The 11,895-nt window shown below is 44.8% G+C and overlaps 1 long non-coding RNA gene across 1 annotated transcript; it reads right to left on the reverse strand.

Annotated features, from left to right (window-relative positions):
* Window positions 1-348: 348 nt before the first annotated feature.
* LOC140460989 (uncharacterized) lies at window positions 349-5,629 on the reverse strand. Its single transcript, XR_011954435.1, has 2 exons — window positions 5,462-5,629; window positions 349-458 (listed from the first exon to the last, which is right to left on the reverse strand). It is a non-coding gene; the product is annotated as an uncharacterized lncRNA (long non-coding RNA).
* Window positions 5,630-11,895: the final 6,266 nt, after the last annotated feature.

Raw genomic sequence — 11,895 nt, forward strand, 5'->3', positions numbered from 1 at the left:
GAAACTGAAGCATTTCCCACAGTCGCCACACTTCCAAGGTTTCTCGATGCAGCAGGATTCCTCGGGTTTCTCCATGGCTGAAGCTTCAGCTGCACACAAACGTGTGTACAGCCCCTCCCCGGTGTGAATTCCTCTTTCCAGGCCGTATAACTGTTTCTGGCTCCACACTCAGTGGTCTGCAACAGTAGGGTCTCTCATCCAGTCACACTGATGCTGAAAACGTTATGAAACAGGAACCAAAAAGCATTGCTCCATCTCACAGAATCATAGTTGAAAATCTTTGCTGTCCCGATGGATTGAGTGACTGTCAGACATCGAAGTGAAAATGATGACTGTCGATGCTGGAGATCAGAGTCGAAAAGTGTAGTGTTGGAAAAACACAGCAGGTCAGGCAGCATCCAAGGAGCAGGAGAGTCAAGCATAAGCTGCTGATTTTGAAACTTCCATCTTCAGATAGTCTGTAAAAAGAGATTACAAAAATCAGCATTGTCAATCCGGGGGGAGGTGGGGTCGGAATGAGACAACAAGGTATTGACACCGACACCAGAAAGAAACTGAACATCGAGACGTGGCAAACGTTAGTGGCAAGCCAGAGTCAGAGAGAGACACAGCACAGAAACATACCCTTTGGTCCAACTCATCCATGTCGACCAGATATCCAAAATTAATCTAGTTCCATTTGCCAGCATTTGGCCAATAACCCTCTAAACCCCTCCAATTCATATACCTATCCAGGTGCCTTTTAAATGTCATAATTGTACCAGCACCCACCACTTCCTCTGGCAAAGTTGTACACACACCACCTTCTGCATGAAAACGTGCCCCTTAGCTTCGTTTCTAACAAATTGCTCTCCATCTAAACCCGTAGGAATATGGCAATCCCAGTTTATGTTTGAAAAGTTAAAATCCATAACAATAACCATCCTATTACTCTTACAGGTAACACAAATCTCCATACAAATTTGTTTCTCAATTTCCCACTGACCATGAGGGTGTCTACAACATAATCCCAATAAGGTGATCATCCCTTCCTTATTTCTCAGTTCCAACCAAATAACCTTCCTGGATGTATTCCTAGGAATATTCTCCTTAAGTCCAACAGGAATACTATCCCTTATCAAAAACACCATTCCCCCTCATCTCTTGCCTCCCTTTCTATCCTTCCTGTAGCATTTGTATCCTGGAACATTAAGCTGCCAGTCCTGCCCATCCCTGAGCCACGTTTCTGTAATTGCTATGATATCATATCCCATCTTCCTAGTCATGCCCTGAATTCATCTGCCTTCCCTGTTAGGCCTCTTGCAATGAAGTAAATGCAGTTTAATTTGTCAGTCCTAAATTGCTCTCTGCTTTGTCTCTTCCTGACCTGACTGTTTGACTCACTCCCTTTCCCAACTGTACCAGTCTCAGATTGATCTCTTTCCTCACTATTTCCCTGGGTACCTCACCACCTTGCTAGTTTAATTCCTCCTGAGCAGCTCTTGCAAATTTCCCTGCTAGTATATTAGCTCTCTTCCAACATTCAGGTGCAATCTATTCTTCTTGTACAGGTCACATCTACTCCAGAAGAGATTCCAATGATCCAAAAATGTGAACCCTTCTCCCATGCACCAGCTCCTCAGCCATGCATTCATCTGCTCTGTCCTCTCTATTCCAATCCTCACTAGCTCATAGCACTGGCAAAATCCAGATTTTTCTTGTCTGTAGGACCTCTTTTTTAAAAATTTGTGCCTGACTTTCTACACTTTCCCTTCAGAATCGCATCCTTTTCCCTTCCTATGTCATTGGTTCCAATGTGTACAATGACCTCCAACTGGTCCCTTTCCCTTTTGAGAACATTCTGCACCCTCTCGGAGACATCCTTGATCCTGGCATCAGGGAGGCGACACACCATTCTGATTTTTCGCTGCTAACCACAGAAGCGTCAGTTTGTACCTCTGACTAGAGAGCCCCTTATCACAATTGATCACTTGGAACCCGATGTTCGCCTCATTGCATGAGAGCATGTCTCGAGACCAGAAACTTGGCTGTTCGTGCTACATTCCCTGAGAGACCATCACCCCCTACATTTTCCAAAACAGCAGACTTGTTTGAAATGGGGACAGCCACAGAAGACTCCTGCACTACCTGCCTACCCCTCCTACCTTTCCTGGAGTTAACCCATCTCCCAGATTGTAGCTGCGGCTTTTTTCCCATCCTATCATTGCCAAACCATCATACCCCCAGGTCTTGTAAATACCTCATTACCTCGAACTGTCGCTGCAACTTATCCACGCGATCCAATAGGATTTGCAAGCAAACACACTTACTGCAGACATAATCATCAGTAACATGGATACTCTCCCTAATCTCCCACATCTGACAGGAAGAGCATATCACTCTCACAAAGGCCACCTTTGCTCCTTCACAATCTACAGACCCAGAAAATAGCACCGTCTTTTTGCTCTAAAATAGTGTTCTGGGCTAACACAGTACTTGTGGTTTATATTTTTAAAATTTAATCAAGAGACAGATGTCAGTAAAACATATAATCAAGAAAGAATCCACTCCATTCACGACTGCAGACTTACAGCTAAGTTACACATTAAAGACTATACACTTCTCTGTTCCTGTTCTGTGAGCTCCCCCACACAGGTTCCTCCATGGTCAGCTGTGAATTTTGGTGTTCATTAACCTTTCCCAGATGCACTGCAATGTCCAGTAACTGTGCAGATTCACTGCAATGTAAATTTCTTTTTCTCTCTCCCTCATTTTGGACTCCTATCCATGCCCCTTATAAACCTCTATAAGGTCATCTCTCAGCCTCCTACGCTCCAGGGAAAACAGCCGCAGTCTTTTCAGCCTCTCCCTATAACTCAAACTCTCCAACTCTGGCAACAGCCTTGTAAATCATTTCCAAACTCTTTTAAAGTTTCACAACATCTTTCTAACATACGAGACCAGAACTGAATGCAGTATTCCAAAAGTGCCCTAACTAATGTCATGTACAGCCATAACATGACTCCCAACTCCTGTATTCAATGCTCTGCTCAAGAAAGGCAAGTGCCACCAAACGCCTTCTTCACTACCGTGTCTACCTGTGACTCCACTTTCACAGAACTACAAATCTGCACTCCATGGTTTCTTGATGCAGGAACACTCTCCACAGCCAGTGTGTAAATCCTGCCCTGATGTGCCTTTCCAAAATGCAACACCTCACATTTATCTAAATGAAACTTTATCTGACACTCCACGACCCATCAGCCCATCCATTCAATTCTAATTTAGATTGAACTTTCTTTCCTCTCTTATTTCCTAAACACTGAAAATCTCCATCCCCACACATTCTCCCTCCATTCTCACTTTGCTGAACCTAATCCGTGCTGTACCTCATCCTGAAGGGTCTGGTTTACGCTGATTTACAGCCCACGCTTGGGGGATCTAATTGAAACATACAGAATACTGACTGGCCTGGACAGGGTGGATGTTGGGGAGATGTTTCCATTGGTAGGAGAGATTAGGTCTCAAGGGCACAGCCTTAGAGTAAAGGGAAGACCTTTTTGAACACAGATAAAGGGGAAACCTTTGTAGCCAGAGAGTGTGAAACCTATGGAATTCATTGCCACAGAGACTGTGTTGGGCAAGTCACTGAGTATATTCAAGACAGAGATAAATAGGTTCTTGTGTATCAAGGATATTGAGTGTTGCGGGGAGAAAGCAAGAGAATGGGGTTGAGAAACTTGTCAGCCATGATTGAATGGTGGAGCAGACCTGATTGGCTGAATGGCCTAATTTCTGCCCCTAGGTCTTATGGTCTCTTGCTGTCCTGGACATAGTGAGAGAACTGGGAGCAAGAGTAGGCCATTTGGTCTTTCAAGCCTGCACCAACATTGAACTGGATATGAATATACCTACATCTCGGTGGATAGGCTGGGACCTTTTTCACTGGAGCATAGGAGGTTGAGGGGTGATCTTATCAAGCTTTATAAAGTCATGAGGGGGAGAGATGAGGTGAATGATGGGTTTCCTTTCCTTAGAGTAGGGGTTTCAAGGTTAGGGAGCAAATTTTGAAGGTGAGTGGAGAAAGATTTTAAAAAGACAGGAGGGACACCTTAGCTTTCCCATAGAGAATGGTTCGTATGTGGAATGAATGTCCAGAGGAAGCGGGGATGCAGGTACAGTTACAACGTTTAAAAGACATTTGGATAAGGACATGAATGGGAAAGGTTTGGAGGTGTTATGGACTAGGCCAGACCACTCAAAACATTCTTAAGCAGGCAGCGCAGACCATAACTTTGCTATTTGTTTCAGTTAGTGTACAGTGAAAATTACCCAAAGTTAGCTAGGTTGACTACCAGGATATAAAACAGATAAATGTATTCACAAGAATACAGAATGAAACACAAAGAACAGAATATAGAATACTCACAGAACTCAGTCGATCTAAACTAGACTTAATTATGCTGTTCCTTTCTCCACACAGTCCACTGCTGAGCTCACTCAAACAAGGCCTCAGCTTTCACAACAGATCACTTGTCTTTCATTATGCAGGTCACTTCGAAAACATAAATGTTTGGGCCTAAAGTCTCATCTGTTGACGTGTAAACAAAAAAGCCGACCGATACCCTTTTCATTTCTGTAAAAATACCATCCATTTTGGAGTCCAGGGCCGTTTTACCACCCCTCTGAAAAAAACCAAGGACACGGTATCCTTGAGAAGAAATACCAGCTTTTAGAAAAAGGACCAGCTTTGTGACAGAGGGATATGGGCCAAACACTGGCAGATGGGATTAGTTTAGCATGCGAACATAGTATGGACTAGTTGGACTGAAGGGTCTATTTCTGTGCTGTATGATTCTGTAATGGTCTCAAAACCATTTTCTTGCCTTCCCCGATAACCATCCACGTCTTTGTTGTTCAAAAGTCAGATAACCTCAGCCTTGAATATATTCAATGACCACCCCCTCCATTTCCACCCCACCCCACCCCAACTGCAGGAAGTCAACCCCATTTTTGAACGCAATTCCTATTGCCTTGCTGACTGCTTGCTGCATCTGTCTGACAATTGGTGCAGAAGGACGCTGAGGACCCTTTGTACATCCACACATCATTCCTGATGAAGGGCTCGTGCCCAAAGCATCGACTCTCCTGCTCCTCGGATGCTGCCTGACCTGCTGTGCTTTTCAAGCACCACACTTGACTCTGATCTCCAGCATCTGCAGTCCTCACTTTCTCCACATACCAATATATTATCATTTAAACCATGCACCTCCTTTCTGCTTTTTTTTTTAAGCAATAGGCTTTAACTTTACATTGTGGTACTGTATTTGTTGTGCGTTTGCCAATTGAGACACAGACGTGGACCAACTTTTCCAAAGTCTGTCCCCTCCCTGGATTCACTCCATTTCCCTTCAGTTCGTGCAAGTCAGCAACTGAATCCCAGAACGAAAAAGTGGGTCAGAAAGAAAAGACAGTGCCGTACCCACAGATGTTGGACAGAGTCGCAGTCTGGGGTGAAGCTCAATCTTCATTCAAAGAGAGAGATAAACAACCGCATCTTGAGAAACTCAAAACCCAACTTCCGCGTTCAGACAAAGAGGCTGTTCTGAATGGCAGGATGACCAGGCTCCTTCTGGTCCTCCGGGTCTCACCATTGGTCTTTCGGGAGGAAGTCAAGTGCCGTTTCCGTGGACAGCGACGAGCATGCTCAGTGCTTTTGCTGACACCGCAGTACATGCGCAGTTGTTGCTGCTGACACCGCAGTACATGCGCAGTTGTTGCTACTGACACCACAGTACATGCGCAGTTGTCGCTGACACCGAGAAGCATGCGCAGTATGCTCTGTGGAGGTGCTGGCTTTACTGACAGATTTTAAGCATCCAAATGTCAAAAGGAGAAAAAAAAGCTGCAGCCACAATTTTATTTTTCCCTGTGGCTCGACATTTTATTCCTTTTGAATTTCGTCCGGCTTTGCATGTCTTTTCCCCATGTTAGAGGAAGTCCAAAACTAGCGGCATAGGTTAAGGGTGAGAGGGGAAAGATTTAAAACGGTCCTAAGGGGTAACTTTCATGTAGAGTGTGGTGAGTGTATGGAATGAGCTGCCCAGAGGAAGTGGTGGAGGCTGGTACAATTACAACATTTGATAGGGATCGGGGTCAGGATGGGTATCTGAATAGGAAGGTGTGAGAGAGATATGGGCGAAATGCTGTCAAATGGGTCACTAGATCAATTTAGGAGATCTGGAGGGGATGGGCGAGTTGGACTGAAGGATCTGTTTCTGTGCTGTATGACTCTATGTGTCTATTTCAATACAAGTTTCAGAAACATGACTACAGCTTTTTTAAAAATAAATTAATATGCTTTTAGATGTTAACAATGTTTCTGAATATATCATTTTAGCTGTTCTTAATTTTAAAGATCAGCCATTTCTTGCGCACCCCTGTCTTCCAGGTAGAGTCATCACCATTGATTCTCTCTCTTTCCTGACAAAGAGATACAGCAACCAAAGAGGGCACGAGAAAGTATGGGAGAAGGGAGGGAGAATGGACATGGGCGTGGGGGTAGAGCGAGAGAGAGAGAAAATGACAAGGGACAGAGGGTGGAGTGCAGAAAATGAGGGGAAGAGAGAGAAGGCGGCTGAGCATAGAGAATTGGTAGGTGCAGAGTGTGAGGAGAGAGAATGGACGGGGACCAAAAGTTTGGGAGACTGACAGCACAAATCTCACCTTCCTCAGGACTGGTGTCAGTGTCTCATGGATTGGAACCCACTCCACCCACAGCAGACCTGAGGCAATTGTTTCTCAATAGATGCTTGGCTAATGCAGTAGAATCATTTAATCCTGACAGGCCATTTGGCCCATAAAATTCAGACTGACCTCCCAAATAGTATCCCATCCAGACCCACCCGATTTTCCTGCAGTTCCCCATGGTTAACGGATGCTCAGTTGCACATATGTGGACACTTTAGCACGGCTGATCCACCCTGAACTGCACCCAGAGTTAACTCATGCAGATAGAAGGGTGAGAACGTGTTAAAGTCCACACAGACAGCTGCTCAAGAGTGGGACCGATCCCAGGTCCCTGACATTGTGAGTCATTGGTACGAACCACTGAGCCACCGTGCTGCCCGGAGCTTTGATGTTCTGCTTTGTCCTAGTAGTTTCTAACTTTTCATGTGCCCTCAGCAGAGGGTCTCTCCTCCTGACATTGTTGGACCACACCCACTGCAACCTTCTCCAGCCCTGAGCACATCGGTTCCTAAATCCTGGCACCAAACAGACACCAATGCCATCTGTGCTCCTGCTGACAACTGCAGAGAACGGAGACCATCCCTGTCACTGTTCTGTCCCTTACCACCACCTCCCTCTCCCCAATGTTGTTTTTACTCCCACTGCCCAACCAGTTAGCTCCTCCCACCTGCAGCCCTCTCTCAGATCCCTTTACCTGGCAGACCTGCACTTACACCCTCCTGACCCTGTCCACTGATGCAAACAAAAGGCTCTCTCCAGAAGGGAATGACAATCTCCCAGAATAAAGTGCCTGGTTAACTTTCCCACTTTACCCTCAACATGTCTGCAGCCTGGCTTCCAGCTCCATCTCTCTGAACGAATGTCCTCCAGGATGTGTTTGCCCTGGATCACAGCATCCAGAGCCTCCCACCTTCTGCAAATTGATAGACAGGCCCCACCCTGCCCTCTCCAATGTGTGTTGTATAACTGATAGCCAAGTACGGAACCCATGAGGATGGCCTCAACAGGGACCTTGGTTTCATGTCACACTATAAGTGACCCCACTCATACTGGCTTGTAACCCATTACTCACACACGTTACCAAGCATGGTCGAATGCAAACACATGCTCTTATGCACAAACACACACGCTCTCATGCATGCACACACATCAGTTTATGGGGTGAAATTGCAATTGCAGAATTTTATTTGCAGATACATTATATTTTGCTCAAAAAGCACACAATCTTCAGGCAGTCAATCCATGTGACATGTTATAAATCCTTACTTTGGAAACAGAACCAATCTGACTCAAGATTGGGTTGCAGACAGACTCTAACATGAGTGAATCAGAGGGTTTTCTTTCCCCAGAAAATGATTTCATCATTAGATTCTGAACTCCAGATTTCTGACTGAATTCCAATTCCGCCATCTGCTGTGGCGGGATTCAAACCCAGGAGTCCCGAGGAGTCCCCAGAACTGGGTTGATAGTCCAGTCGATAATGGCACTCGGCCCTTGTTCCTTCAATCACCCTGTGATGGCACATGAACTCACTGGTGCCTCCGCAGGTGGGAGGAGGGAGTGATGCCCTTCCCACACTGAGAGCAGGTGAGCATGCTGTGCCTGGTGTGGACCCCGAGTGCGTCTGCAGGCTGGAAGAATTGATGAATCCCTTCCTGTGCCTGGAGCAGGTGATTAGCCATTCCCTGTTGTGGACTCGCTGGTGAACTTCTAAAATCTCAAAACATATAATCAAGAAAGAACCCACTCTATTCACTACTGCAGACGTACAGCAAGGTTACACGTTAAAAACTCTGCACTAATCTGTTCCTGTGCTGTGAGCTCTCCTACACATGTTCCTCCAAGATCAGCTGTGAATTTTGCTGTTTGTTAATTTTTCCAAGATGTCCAGAGATACATGATTTCAAACAGCAAAGGCAGTAACTATGCAGATTCACTGCTGTATCCGTTAGTAGTATACGTTTCTTTCTCTCTCTCTCTCTCTCTCCCTTACAGACCATGTGATTGCTGCCTTTGGATGTCTTTCTCCATTTTGAAAGTGCTATTGTGTTGATGTTTTTACTCTAAAGTTCCAAAACAATGCATCAGCATATAAAACATTAATTGCTGCTCCTGGAATTCAAGGAAATCGCCTCCAACACTGAAAATACCTCAAAAAAGGAGCAGCTCTGACAGCCACAAATTTTCCGGTCCTCCATCTTGGATTAGTTCTTGGTGAACCTTCCCATCTCCCAGGTTCCAGTTATTCAAATAATTTGCTTTTCTATTTTTGCTAGAAAAGTGGATAACCTCACGTTTATCCACACTAACTGCATCTGACATACATTTGCCCACTCACTCAGACTGTCCAAATAACATTGTATCCTCCTCACAGCTCACCCTTCCACCCAGCTTCGTGTCATCTGCAATTTGTGATATATTCCAATTTGTTCCCTCATCTAAATCATTGGCACATACTGTGAATACCTGGGGTCCTAGTCCCAATCCCTTCAGTTATAAAACATCGATCTGACTGACCATACAAAATAGCAGATGTTAGCTTGACGTTCACAACTGACGAAGACCTGATAAGCAATTATGAACCACTGAATTACTAAATCACAGAAGCAGGCCATTCAGCCCATCGTGTCCATGCAGCGATCTCAATGAGCTTTCTGATGTTGTGCCATTTTCCTGACATTTCCTTGCAAACTGGTACATTGCTTGTCATCAAATAATTTTCCAATGCTCTTACCTGAATCTGCTTCAACAACTGCTCCATGCGATGTCTTCCAGATCTATTTACTCACTGTGTGAAATTTCTTTCTCACATCACATTTTCTTCCTTGTAATGGATTTGAAATCTGCATTCTTATTCTCAATGCTTTTACCATGGTGAACAGTTTTTCACTGTCTTTTCTGGGTATGATTTTTCTCATCATTTTCAAAACTTACTTTGAATCTGACTTCAGAGAGCAGCCCATGAGGCCAAGCCTCATCAACAACACAGAAACAACCGAGCATCTAAAGGCCCCTCAGTCATCACTGTGAGCCCCATAGCAACCATTGTTATCTGGGTGGCCATGCATTCCAAACCTGGTCTCTCAACATCACTAGTATTGGCCCACAGTTTGAGAAACTGTGATTCTCACTACGACAATAAAAATGAAACTTTTTTTTAAAGCGGTTGTTGCTGAGAAGTTTAATCCTTTCTGTCCAGTAGGAAGTCAATGATGTGTTTGAGTTTGAATGACTCAGTGAATCCCTTCCCACATGTGGAGCAAGTGGATCACCGCTCCCTGTGTGCCTGTGGGGATTACATTCCAGGTCAAACTGGGAATTGGATCTCTTCCTACAGCCTGAACATACTTCTGGTAACACTCCAGGGGGACTGTGCTTGTGTGGCACAGGTCAGATAATTGGCTGGCTTAGTCCTGCTCCTCGGATGCTGCTGGCCTGCTGTGCTTTTCCAGCACCACTCTAATCTAGATTCTGGTTTCCAGCATCTGCAGTCCTTGTTTTTACACAGTACATAAGGATGCCATTCACACTTTCATGTCTATAATAGTTCCTGAAACACCCACCTATTCTCCACCCCTATCCCCATCATCTTGCAACTGTCCAGCATCCTCGGTAGTGTAGTGGTTAGTATCCCCATCTGTGACTCAGGAGACTGGGGGTGCAATTCCCCGATGGGGAGGATTTGATATTTTTATGGATGTCATGTCGCACAGAGGTAGTGACCCTAACCCTGAATCGGGTTCAAGTCCTGCCTGCTCCAGAGTTCAAAAGTTCACAAATATAGGAGTAGAATTAGGCCATTCAGCCCATCAAGTCTGCTGTGCCGTTCGATCAAGACTGCTCATCACCCCCATTTTCCTGCCTTGTCCCTTGAAAGGTTCAGAAAAGACTTACACTGATGTTTCCAGAGTTGGAGTATTTGGGAGAGGCTTAATAGGCAGGAGCTGTTTTCCCTGGAGGTTCAGAGGGTGAGGGGTGACCTTATGGAGGTTTATAAAACAATGACCGGCATGGATAGGATAAACAGACAAGGTCTTTTCGATGGGGTGGGGGAGTCCAGAACTAGTCGGCATAGATTTAGGGTGAGAGGGGAAAGGTGTGAAAGGGACCTAAGGGGCAACGTTTTCATGTAGAGGGTGTGCTTGTATGGAATGAGCTGCCAGATGAAGTGGTGGAGGCTGGTACAATTACAGCATTTAACGGGCATCTGGATGGGTAAATGAATAGGAAGGGTTTAGAGGGATATGAGTCAAATGCTGGCAAATGGGACTAGATTAGGTTAGGATATCTTTTGACATGGTCAAGTTGGACTGAAGAGTCTGTTTCCGTGCTGCACATCTCTATGATTTTATAACAAATGTTCAACGAACTGGTCTGCAATTTCCCACATATGGCCTCCGTCCCATTCTGAATACAGGTGTTACATTAGAATTTTTCCAATGCAATGGAACCATAAGATCATACGACACAGGGGCAGAAATTAGGCCATTCAGTCCATCGAGTCTGCTCCACCATTCAATCATGGCTGAGATGTTTCTCAACTCCATTCTCCAGCTTTCTTCCCGTACCCTTTGATCCCCTTGACAATCAGGAACATATATATATATATCAGTCTTAAATAAACGCAATGAATCTTTCCCATGTTAAGAGGTGTTTGGAATATTGTAACTAATGAGTTCACTATCTCTGCTGCCACTTCCTTCAGGAGCCAGGGTGTAGGCCATCAGCACCAGTGGACTTGTCTGTCCTCAATCCAAATAGTTTCCTGTGTACCTTTACCCTCTCAACGTTGATTGTTTAGGTTCTACCCTTTCTATAGCCTCTGACTTGCCAATTCTAATAGGAATAGTTCTGTTGTCTGCCAACATGAAAATTGAGATCATCTCTGCCACTTCAATGTTCCCCCATGAACTCACAGTTTTCATCTTCCAAGGTACCACACTTAGCTCAGCGACTCTGTTCCCATGAGCATACCAACAGAAGCTTTTGCTGTCCTTTTTTGATATTTAGTACGAGGTCTCTTTTGTAAGTTAACTTACCTATTTTTGTTTATATTTTTTAATATCCCTCTATTTATGTTTGAAACTTTCCTAATGTTTGACCCTTCCAGAGGTCCAGAATAACATTTCACAACAGGCTGAAAAGTTAAAAAAAACCACACTACGT

Source organism: Chiloscyllium punctatum, chromosome 36 (genome assembly GCF_047496795.1).
Source record: "Chiloscyllium punctatum isolate Juve2018m chromosome 36, sChiPun1.3, whole genome shotgun sequence".
Taxonomy (NCBI): Eukaryota; Metazoa; Chordata; class Chondrichthyes; order Orectolobiformes; family Hemiscylliidae; genus Chiloscyllium; species Chiloscyllium punctatum.